Source organism: Streptopelia decaocto (assembly GCF_964273445.1).
Source record: "Streptopelia decaocto genome assembly, chromosome: 5".
Classification (NCBI taxonomy): Eukaryota; Metazoa; Chordata; class Aves; order Columbiformes; family Columbidae; genus Streptopelia; species Streptopelia decaocto.
This window is the reverse complement of record NC_138659.1, coordinates 30,646,924-30,658,975: the sequence shown is the minus strand read 5'-3', so window position 1 is coordinate 30,658,975 and position 12,052 is coordinate 30,646,924. Positions and strand designations below refer to the sequence as shown.

The following is a 12,052-nucleotide window of genomic DNA, read 5'->3' as shown; positions in this document are numbered from 1 at the left end:
ACATAGCTGCCACTACCACCAGCACCAAACCCTGTCCCCTACACAGACTCCTGGACCACCGGTACAAAAAGCAAATACTATAAGTCTACTCACAGCAAAAGATCCCGCTTCCCTGCCACACGAAGGAAGAGTGGATTTTAAAACACGACTTTATACACCCACCTAGTCCTGAAAAGATCTGAGCTGGACAGACCGCCAGTCTGATCAAGAATAGCTGCTTTTATTCAGTCCACAATATTGACGACAACAAGACACCATCCTGTTAATAAATTGGAGCTGAAGTAAGACTAATACCAGTAAAAGAAGTTGTCTTAAAATTACCAATTGCGTGTCACATCCCACACCACCTCCTCTCTGAACATCCCACAATAAAACGGCCTGAACAACATCACCAATTCCCTGAAGCGGAATTCAGCATCCCCAAAACGTGCTCATGGACATCTGGTCACAAACATGTCATACAGCACAAATATCAGCCAGCAGCGCACTGATACTTGCAAGCGCCTGTGAAATGCCTTTGCAACTAGATTCCTGCTTATATAGGGAAATGAGTACAGTAATAATAACTAAAAAAAAAAAATCTAGAATACTTTTTGAATGGATATCCAAAACGTAGTGCTGTTCCATCATCTCCCGCTGAAGGATGGAAGAGCAGCACCCTCAGGGGTACGTTACCTTTCCCCAAAATGAGGGACTCGGGCTCCACACCAACACGATGGCTGCGCCAATGTGACTGCGGGGAGGCAGTTATTCCTCCTTTCCCCAAAACCTGGCGCCGCTGCACGCCGTAAAAAGAGTGGGCACATCCTCCTAGGCACAGCTCTTGTGCTGCAGTTAGCGCAGAGCCCACAAAGCACCCCAGGCTCTGCACAAAGACGTTTGCCAAGGCCTTTGCTTGTCAGCTCGATGAAGCCGAACGTAAGGTTGCCCATGCGTGCAGGCAGCACCCAACGCACCGCAGAAGCTCCCGGAGCACAGACAATCAATACTAAGCGCATTATAATCCCCGAGAAGTTGACCAAACAAATCTATTTGCTGCGTTACTGCGTCCCCTCATCGCGGTTTTGTCCAACGCTCGCAAGGCGTCTCTTCGATGTAAACAGTCGCCACGTCGTTACGCATATCACTTGTTTACCCAAAGTTGAACGATCATTTCAACCTTTGTTAATCTGATTGCATAACAAACCACAGCCTTAAATAACCAAGCTGCTCTCTCTGGCACGGATTAGTTGAAATCACTCTTTTCAACACCCCGCTTCTTTAAAAAAAAAAAAAAAAAAAGAAAACAACAAAATGAAACAGATGATGGAGAAAGGAGAAAAATAAAAGCACTTGGGCAGTGCTTTCAGAGCCGAGCGCCGCACGAGACGTATCGCAGCGCGATAACTTCCCACCTGGCGCACGAGGTCGAGCAGAATGTTTCCAACCGCTGGGCAACGCTTGCGCAATTAAAGCACATTCTGCCGGGTCTTATTCACAGCTCCAGTGCAGGCCATTGAGCCAACTGTACAGCGTGGATCTTCAAAACAAGTAATTGCACGTATATAAACAAAGGCCGTAATTAACATGGCAGATCCCATAAAAGCTTATCTGCCGCGTGACGTCACACCCATAAATTACAACTTAAAGCACTAGTACCAAAGTGCTCCCGCCCTCCCGCCCTGAAATATCAAATACTGCTCATCCACGCCTGCGCCTCTTGGAAATAAACACACATGAAGCGCCTCCCGTGACACAGTAGTGTTGAAAGATTCTTCAGACAATGAGATGTATGGTTATTATTGCATTGCACCATCACAAACTCTTAAACAAATCAAGCCGCCTCGTCATATGATGCTTAATATAAGGTTAAACAACACCAAGCAGTATGGGTGCACTCGTACCAAAGGGCAAATACCTCCAGCCCCCATACACGGGGCATCTTCAGAAACATGCAGCCTCACGCCTATCGTCAAACAGTGAGTTAGAAAAGCAAAACCAAAACACACGTATTTCTTTGAACAGGCTGAGGAGCAGAATTTTGCCATTGAAATGCAGGCAACCAGGGCATGGGGAAGGCAAAGGGCGGGCAAAACGAGGAAGGTGTTTTGGCATCTCTCAGTTTTAGTCCAGCGGTCCGTGATCATGGGAAAACAAGAGGTGGTATTGGGGGCCGATACAAAACCGCCTATGGATTGCAGGCGGATTTCTACAGCACGCAACAAAATCCGTCTTCGACTGAAACCTTCAGAAGTTACAGACCAGACAGGTATCAGCAAATGACTGTCTAACCAACACGTATCTGAACACCTTTGCGAAGGGGAGCGAGCTAAGTATCTCTGCTCCCGGCGCAAGTATCTTGCTCCTCCAAGCCCGCAGTCGCCCACGAACCGGTGACAATTATCCCAGCGCCCCTACGCTGTGCCTGAGGGCTGGCAGGCCCTGCGCTAGGGAAGAAAGAGGCTCCAGCGATCTGTCCACGCCAGCTGGGTCTGCGCTGCCTCCATCGCGCTCCAGCCCGCACCGAGTTCACCATTTCTGCGCGTTATTACGGATCTGACATCACACACCAGTGCAAGCACAGTCTGACATCTACAGTTAACTCGGCGATGGTGTAAGTGCCGCCTGGCTTATAGGCATTTGGTGTTGCAATAGCCTTGCTGCTGAACCCTTGAAAGAGAAGATAGATATAGATATATATATATACACACACGTACAAAATCTGCTACGGAAAGCCTTGCAGTGACTTGTTTCTTCTCCACGAAGCCAGCAGAGCTACGTCCCTCCTGCAAACGGAGGGAAACGCAGCAAGAGAGCCCCCCCCCAGCTTCACCCCAGTTGGGGGCCACGGCCGATGCACCCCCCCAAAGCAAACAGGCGCCGTTCGACCCCCCCCGGGGCGGGAAAACCTTGCCCACCCTACAGCCATTTCGTCTCCAAACCACGACCCCCCTCCCCGCCACCCCCGGGGTCTGGCAGCACTTGGCGAACTGCGGAGGAAAGCGCCCGCTCCCCGTACAAAGCCCGGCGGGGTCATGAATAAAACATCGCCCGGAGGAGGCGCGGGGTGGGGGGGAATCGGGAGACGGAGAAATAAGGGAATAAAACGGCTGCGCGGTGCTACGAAGGGGTGGGGGGGGTGTCCACCCACACGGACCCCGGCCCGGAGCGCCGCCCGCTCAGGCCCGGGCCTCCCCGCGGGGGGAAGCGGCGCCCCCGGTTGTCCCCCCACCGCCCCCGGGGGCCGCTCACCTCCGGAGCCGCCGCTCGGAGCGGCTCCTCCGCCGCGGAGAATCGGCGCTGGGCCCGGGCTGGAGAGGACGGGGGAGGACCGGGCGGTTCCAATTAAAGTGTGCGAGAGCGGCGACGGCGGCAGCGGGGAGCGGAGCGGCCTCTCCGGAGAGCAGGGGCGGGGAAGGGGCGGCGGGGAGCGCCCGGCGGGGAGGCGGGGAGAGGCCGCGGGGAGGAGCCCCAGAGCTCCTCCCGCCTTTCCCGCCGCCAGGGACGAGTGCTTCGCCCGCCGGGGGGCTGCGGTTGCCGGGGGTTCGGTCCCGCATGGCTCCCCCCGCCGAGGGGGCTGTTGCGGGGGAACGCGGGTTCGATCCCGCATCGCTCCCACATCGCTCCCCCCGGCCGAGGGGCTGCTGCGGAGGGACGCGGGTTCGATCCCGCATCGCTCCCCCTGGCCGAGGGGCTGTCGTGGGGGGCCGGGGCCGCAGGGCAGGTGCGGAACGGGTTCGGAGAGAGATGGGGCCGTTTAAAAACAATGCTGTGGCCTTAATTGGAACGAAGGGTCTCATAACTGCCCGTGAAACGGCTGTAAATTGGTATTAAAACATGTGCCCTTCCGAATGCTTTGTTTCGGCGTCGTCTCGTTTTTATAGTCGTTCTGGAAATCTGTCAAAAAAAAAAATCTACCCACTGGCCAATTTTCCATGGTCTGCTAGGATTTTTGCAGAGAGAAAATTGTTATTGTAAGAAAAAGAAGAAACACGCAAAACTGTTGGGAAGGAGAAAGCTGGTGAGTTGGTGCCTTTTCAAAGTCTGGAATTTCACACTATGAGAGGTTATTTCTTGGCTTGATCTGCGTCTTGTTTCTGTTTTGATGGATCCGTTTGTTCAGAGCATGATTTTTACCCAGGCTGATGTGTATTATTTCCAGTGTGGCTGCAGTCGTAGTGGGATCATGGACTTTTCTCATGCTCGTACTCACATTATACTGCCATAGTGCATTGACATTCACAGAAGAGCATTTCTAGTACCATAACACAAAATACACAGGGAGAGATAAAAGCGTTACAGCTGCTGCGTGCGTAGAACAAGCCTTGAAGACACAAAGTGTAAAAAGGGAGTGCTGAAAACAAGAAGCCTCTTAAAAGAATGGATAAAACTGGTGTAGAAATATCAATTTGGCCCATTTATTTTAAAAAAATTACTTGGCTTTCATCAGACTGCCGCCGTGAAAGTGCGTGTAGCATGCGTGTTGCCTATGTTGTATCAATAAAGTGATGCTTGTAGGGATCTCTCTGCCTTCTTGTCTCTAAAAATCGGAATACGATTCACTCGTCTATGCCAAAGGTATACGTGTTGTACCCGTGTCCTGCTTGTTATTGGTAAAAAATAAACTGTTACCCTAATCAGGGAGTTATTATTGGCACACTGTCTGTGTTCCAAGCCTGAACATTGTTGCAAATGCCTAAATTATCCTGTTTTATTTTCTGAAAGGTACTGGTGATTTCCTGGTATTTTAATGAAGCTCTACATCTCAGAAATGGGAGAAATTAGAGGAGTCATGGCTCAGTTTACAGATGAATAAGTGGAATTGTTGCACATTTTTCCCAATTAATTCAGAAGAACTAAAATGCTGCACAAACTGCTGCCAGGAACAGGTTGAAGACTCTGATTAATTGGTATCGTCTAGACCCTGCCTGGGGGATGCTAACATGCAATCCACAATGACAAATTCATGTTCCCTTTAAGAATAATAGCTCCAAGACATTGAACTATTTCCTAAACGTGCTGATATTCAAAGGTCTGTGTCAATATAGTCTCTGGATCACCTGGATTCTCCATGTCCTATAAAATTTGAAGATGTCACGTACCAAACATTTTTACAAGTGGACGAACTTGCTGAGGTGGGTTTGATGCTGTGAATCAACAAGCTGCTCTTGGAGCTGTTCTGCTGCTTGACAAGTGATACAGGAACAGACGCGTAAACTTCCCGGCTTCTCTTTAATGGTGCATTAACATCAAAGTCTAGCTTTACATATTTAAATTATTACAAATTAGTGGATATTTGTTTTGCACAGTCTGGCCCCGCTCGTTGCATTCACTATCACTATTAAAATGGAAATGGTGTTAATGTGCAATAAAGAAAAATAATGGATCACAAATTCTCGGAGTATTAGAAAATGCATCTTAAGCAAGAAATAATTACCTTAGAATAAATAATGTCCTTGGAAACATGAACTGCTCTCATTCACCTCACTGAGCAGTACACCTGTTCAGAGGGCAAAAAGGAGGCTGAAATACTGGAAAAGAGTCTGTGTTACTTAAAACCGCATAATTCTCCTCAATTTTCTTTTTCACCCTTTTGTCATCACAGAACAGGGCCTACATTAAAAACCCAGGACAGAAAGCAAAGCCGGGTGTAGGAGAAACCTATAGACACACCTGGGCGTTTTTGGAAAATCTTTACTGATCCCAGTTCTATATCCAATATTTGTTTAGCTACCCTTCGGATTAAATTATTCTCTTTATACCTGGGCTTGCAATCAGGCAAGATAAGACAAAACAGGTAGATAAGCCCTCAGATAAGCCACACGTGTTTTGGATGCTGTATCAACAGGAGCAAAAGATCCTTGTCAGAATGTCTAATTCTGAGGTCCTAATCCCAGATTAGTGACTGTGCAAAACTGTCTATTAATTTCAGTCAAAGGCAGAGAGGGGAAAAAATAAGCAGGAACTTTAGTTTTCAGTTGTTGAACAATTTGGGTGCAACACAGATACTGCTAAAGTTAATACACTGAGTTTCTTGGCCTAAAACGTATTTTGTGCTGGGACTGGAGTTACAGGCCGTGTGCCTATATTATAATGAGATAAACCGACCACGATGTACTTGATTTGCGCTCCTGGAGGCACCGCTTGTCAGAAACCCCCACCATTTGCTCTACAATTTCTCTAACAAAGCAATGTACGATCTGAATAGACAGCAAATTAGTGCCACCCAAGGACTGGATACTATGGTTCTGTCTGGTCCATCAGCAAAAATATTCCCTTTTTCACAGTGCAGAATTGGATTCAAAGCACATGCCGAGTTATGCGTATTACTGCATTAGCAGCAAAAAAAACAATAACATTTTCTTCTTTCCAGACCCAGGTTGGAATGGGAAGGGATTTTGGGAAGCCATCCCTCACACAGGGCACTTTATGTTGCATTTTGCTGTCTGGGTCTTTGGGAAAGGGTTGGGTTGGTGCGATGGGAGGTAAGAGTTGCTGTGTAATGATTCCTTGGCAGTATGGTCGTGGTACAATAATAGCAGTTTACTTGTTATGATAACATCTTAACTGCTGATGTTGAATATTGAGACTACAACATTAGGAGATAAGCTTTGTTAAATTTTAAGTAAATCAGTCCTTCACAGGACCATAAAAATACTGTTTGCAGGAACATAAGCAAAAAAAATGGTAGCTATAACCATAACGAAGCATTAGGGGATATTCTGCGTATTTTATGCACCAGAAAAGAAAATATATATCCCAGGTTCCTAACCAGCTGAAGTATTGCTTCAAATACTAAAAGCTGGCAGGAGTGGAGTCATCGTTGTGTTCTACCCAAGCCATTTATCAGCACCGGAGCAAGGGACTGTGCACTGTGTGCACAGTTAAACCTGACCGCAACCTTTATTCGATCAAGGTCTCAGGTCTCAACATCTCAAGTGTGCAAACAATGATTCAATAAAGTGACCTAAAACACAGAGTGGGCCTGGGAAGCAAAGCTACAAGCCGTGGCTAAGAGGCCATGTTTTAGCTGCTAACACAGCATCCTTCTTTTCATGCACTGGAAGTGGGTATTAAAATATATATATATATATACACATATACATAGATTTGTCTGCATCACTTTTCATACCAGAAAGGAGAACACACCGACTTGAGAATACTGCTCTCCATGTGGGATTGAAGGTCTATTTCGCTGTGCAACATCACATGTAATTCCCTTTTAATTTCAAAGCTGAGGAAATAAAGAACAAAAATATTCTTTGTCATTGTGCTGCTATTATGGCAGAGAATTTAACTCCATTCAAATCAAGGCAAAGTTAGGAGTCCCTTAGAAATGGTAACTTGGTCCAAAAAACTGAGCTCTTTTGGAGCAGTTGTTGCTACGCACCTTTACAGAAAACATTAAACTGACAGAAGGCGTATATTATAGTTGATTAGGGAACTATTACTTTGAGTTTCACAACTTGTATGGGTATGTGATTAATCACAAATGCATTTTTATTGTGATTTTTGTGTCCAGGTTGTGATATGGAGCTGTAGGGCAGGATTTGTCTGCCTTACCCAGGCACCTCAGAGTTAGATGTCTGTGGTCCAGCAAGTCGTCCATGGCTCCTTTTAAAGTCAGTGGAGAGAAATAAGGACCTCCAGAGGCTGATTTATCCTAGGATGAAAGGAATGTCCTCCTGGAGGCTTGTGTTGTGCTGGGATAACCAGCATGAGCAATGGCACCTAACTTCTGATGTCTAAACCATGTGAGCTGCATCCATCCATCCTCAGAAGCCAATGTTGTCTTCATGAAGGCGACTGTTCCATCGTCATTTTGGGGATCTTTCCCTCAATAAACATGTAAAATGTTTTACCTTTCTTGCTCACCTACTTCAGTAGTGTCTATTTGTTCACCCTCCTCCAGAACTGCCGCTATTTAAGCCAGAAATAAATGGAAATACCACCACTTCAGCAGTAATTACTCAAAAAAAAATAGTGTTTTCAGTTAATTACCCAAACAAACTCACTTGCTCCCTAGGCCGCTCAAAGTTTCTCTCTTGGAGGAAGAAGAAATAAAGTTAGTAGAAAGAAAGATGTTCCTTCCAAAAAGGCAGGGAGGATATTGCCACCAGTCTTGATCATCTCTCTAGGTTAGAGGAGCTGGAAGAGCAATAGGGGGAATCAACAGGCAAGGATCTGGGACTACACTTGGAAAAAATCTCCGAGAAAGTCATAACAGTCATTCTTGGTGCTTAAAAATTGAACATCGCTGAGGAGTTCACTCTAGGTAAGTTTAGTTTGGTTTGAGGCCAAATCAGAATTAGTGTTTCCATTGAACAGTGTTAAAATATGACACATGGTTTGGGTGTTATTTACGCATGTTTAAGCAGAATGGAAAAATGGGCTTTCCATCATTGTGAGTTAATGTCCAAACAATGGGGACTGTTTTGGCTCTAAAAATCCAGATTCAATGTCCAGCTCAAAAATTTATACACCCCGGTGAGATGCTGTGGTTGGGCTCATCTTTGATTAAAAATGGCGCAAAAGCATTCTGACCACTTGCAAACGAGTGAAGGCCGGTACCAAAAAGTGGTTCTGCGTTATTTGGTTTCAATAAAATTCAATTACATTGCAAAGACCTGTTCTCACCAGCTGCTTCTGTTGCTGAACAACAGGGACAGGTGAGGATGAAGCTAAGGCAGGTCTGCAGGCTGAGGTGGGACAGGCTGAACATCTGGCCCAGTCTTCCCTGTCCCTGTTTTGTTATAATCTGTCTCAGAAGGACTACACTGAAGAGGTGCTGATGTCCCTTATTTTCATGCAGGATGCCAAATAGATCTCCTGCCCTTCTCATCACTTAAAAAGTCCACATTTGGACCTCTGCGAGAAGGAGAGATGCAAGTCTGCACATGTGGGGCAACTAACTAAATGGCAAAAACCAGTGTATAACCACAAGAATGTCTGTCACCAGTGGCCACGGAGAATGGAAAGGAATCACAGAATGGACTGGGTTGAAAAAGCCCTCAGAGATCATCCAGTCCAAGCCTTGGTCCAACTCCAGTCCATTGACTAGATCATGGCACTAAGTACCATGGCCAATCTCAGTTTAAAAACCTCCAGGGCTGGTGAGTCCAGCACCTCCCTGGGCAGCCATTCCAATGCCTGACCACCCTCTCCGCAAAGAATTGCTTTCTAATCTCCAGCCTAAATTTCCCCTGGCAGAGTTGAAGCCCATGGCCCCTTGTCCTATTGCTGATGCCTGGGAGAAGAGCCCAATCCCCCCCTGGCTAGAACTGCCCTTCAGGTAGTTCCAGAGAGTGCTGAGCTCACCTCTAAGCCTCCTCTTCTCCAGACTAAACAATCCCATCTGACCTTAGGAAACTGAATAAGAGAGGGACATTTCTTCCACAGCCTAAGCCTGTGACAGTGGATGTAGTTTTGCAAAACCACCTCAGCTTCCTAAGGGGAGACCTTATTGCGGCCTCTCAATGCTTAAAAGGGGCTGACAAGAAAGATGGTGATAGACCTTTTAGAAGGGTGTGTTAGAACAGAACAAGGGGTGATGGGTTTAAACTAAAGGAGGGAGATTCAGGTCAGACATGAGGAAGAAATTGTTGGCCCTGAGGGTGGTGAGAGCCTGGCCCAGGTTGGCCAGAGACATGGTGGATGAACCATCCCTGGAGACATCCCAGGCCGGGCTGGACGGGGCTCTGAGCAACCTGAACTGGTGAAAATGTCCCTGCTCATGGCAGGGGGGGCACTGGGGGAGCTGGGAAGGTCCCTCCAACCCAAACTGTTCTGTGATTCCTTAAATCGCTGAGCCACCGCAGAGCCAGGAGTCAGGCACATGACTATGTGGTATTAATACCCACCCAGGTGATCAAGCTAAATATAGAGATAATGCAGCCTTTTCCGAGCGGGGGATAAGAGATGAAAGTCTTCCCAGCAGTGATAGGGGAGAAGAAAGGAAAGCTGCAGCCTTTCAGCATCTGCTGCTGGTGGGATGGGGTGCTCCAGGCTCCAAAACCTCAGAGGCATCTCCCCTGAGGTGAGTACTGCCCTGGGAGTCTGAAGAACCTACAAGCCAACTTAAATATTAACCTACCTCCCAGCATTGTAGGAGCGTAAATTCTCACAACATGCTACGCCTGAGATGGTGCAAACGTCTGTTAGTGGGTTTGCTGTATTGTGGATGTGTCTGTGCTGGAGTGGTTGCTCTTCAGAGAAGGGAGAGGGAAGGAACTGCCAGTCTCTGAAGTCTGATGTGACCCAGAGGTCCAGGTATGATGCTAAAGAAGAGCTGGGTTGAGCCTGACTGAAGGAAAAGAAAACTCTTTGAAGATGCTTAAACAGAGGTGTAGCTCTGGAGTTTAACATCGCCTGCGTTCAAAACCTTTCTCATTGTCCCTGCGCATCCCTTCCCCAAATGTGTTTGAGTGGTCTGAAAAATCTGGTTAAATCTGGAAATGAAGGACTGGTTGAAACCAGCGTGTCTGAAGGTACCTGTCAGCAGATATCTACTTTAAACTGATGCAATTCACAGCAGGTTTGAGGTGTCTGGATGAGCAGGATCAGATGTTTTATTAGTTTGTTTAATGTGGTGAAGGTGGAGGACTTGTACTTGTACTTGTACTCCCCAGTGGACACCAAGACTTGTGACTTCAGCTGCAGGTGGGGCAGTTGAGTGAACATAAAACCAGAGTGACTAAGAGACTGAGCAGATCCCAGTTTTCAAGAGGGAGAGGATGAGTGTTTTTCTCTTTTCTGTTTCAATGAGGACCAAATCAGGCTCCTAAATGTCCTAACACACATCCCAATAACCGGGGAACGAGAATATTCAACTCATCTTTGCAGCCACCTACGCTCCTGTACTTCCTTTCAGAAGAAAGCAACCTCCATTAACCTTCTTCTATTTAACTGGGTTAAATCTAAATCTATGTTTTCTATACTGTGACCAGAAGGGAGACTGAACGCCATACATAAGCTCATTATATATTCATATGTATACAACTAAAGAAGTACTGGAGGAGGTTGACCCTCACCCAACTCCATGGTGTTGGACTGGGAGAAGTTTAGCCCAGTAACTTCTGAGGATATGTGAGAACATCCCCGTCACTGCCGTGCACCAAACGTTGCTCGGCCTGGTGGGGACTGGAGGTGAGGACCAGTTCTGGGGTCCCACCTGGGTTGTGCACTGGGCTCATTTGGGCACGGCACCAACTTCGGCGACTCAGTTTCCCAATCATCAGTGAAACGGGAATAAATACTTCTTGGTTCCTCACCCGAATGGTACAGGGTTTTATTTTGCTGCATTTGAACAGCACTTTGAAGATACAAATCCCCAGCATTACGATTTGTTTGAACATGCAAGGCCTGCTAGTAAAGTCCCGTATAAAAGCCTAGCTCTCATCTCAGCCACAATGGTATTAAGAATAATGCAAATGATTCAGAAATGCGAGTGGTTCAGAGCCCATAAAAGATACCAGGCGTAAGCAAAAACAACAAAAAAACCTCTGTGTACTACAAAGCAGTAACACAAAAGACTCTCATAACAATATACGCCGAATATTATTTGTATTGTAGGAGAAGCGTTCAGTGTCCTCTAAGGCAGAAAATCGTATGTAAATCACAAAATCTTTTCCAAGATGCTCTATAAAAACATAAACCTTGTGGGCTAGGAGATGAGTTGGAGGCTGTTACCTAATTTGCCCTGGAGCAGGCCAGGAAAGTAGACCTGTTGCTGAAAGAGAAACCATTTTCCAAGATTTATAGCCTGTAAATATTTTATGTACCCTTCAAAGAAGGTGTTTATACTTGTAGCAAAGAATCTGCACAAAATGTCCGCGGGGTTGGGTCCTCTTTGGTTTGGCGTGACTGTGAAAATAAATTAAAGCATCCCTGGAAACCAAGAGGTTCAAGTGCCTTTTGGTGGCATCCCACCCATCACAGGGAGGTACCGTGAGCTTTCTCCAGTGTGTCTGACCTGCAATGTTCTCACACGCCTGCGACTGCCCGGAGAGCTTCTCAGAGCTTAATTCTGAGCTGAGAAAACACAGACGAACCACTAATACAGGGCATTTCGATA

At 46.8% G+C, this 12,052-nt stretch overlaps 1 protein-coding gene across 2 annotated transcripts in view; it reads right to left on the bottom strand.

Moving 5' to 3' along the window:
* Positions 1–3,404, bottom strand: part of LOC309440447 (uncharacterized protein C1orf21) — a 109,175-nt gene extending 105,771 nt beyond the window's left edge. For both annotated transcript variants that reach the window (XR_014184202.1, XM_082054124.1), the window contains exon 1: positions 3,232–3,404. The gene's annotated coding sequence lies outside the window, so the exon portion shown is untranslated. The remainder of the gene's footprint in view (positions 1–3,231) is intronic.
* Between the last annotated feature and the right edge of the window lie 8,648 nt (positions 3,405–12,052).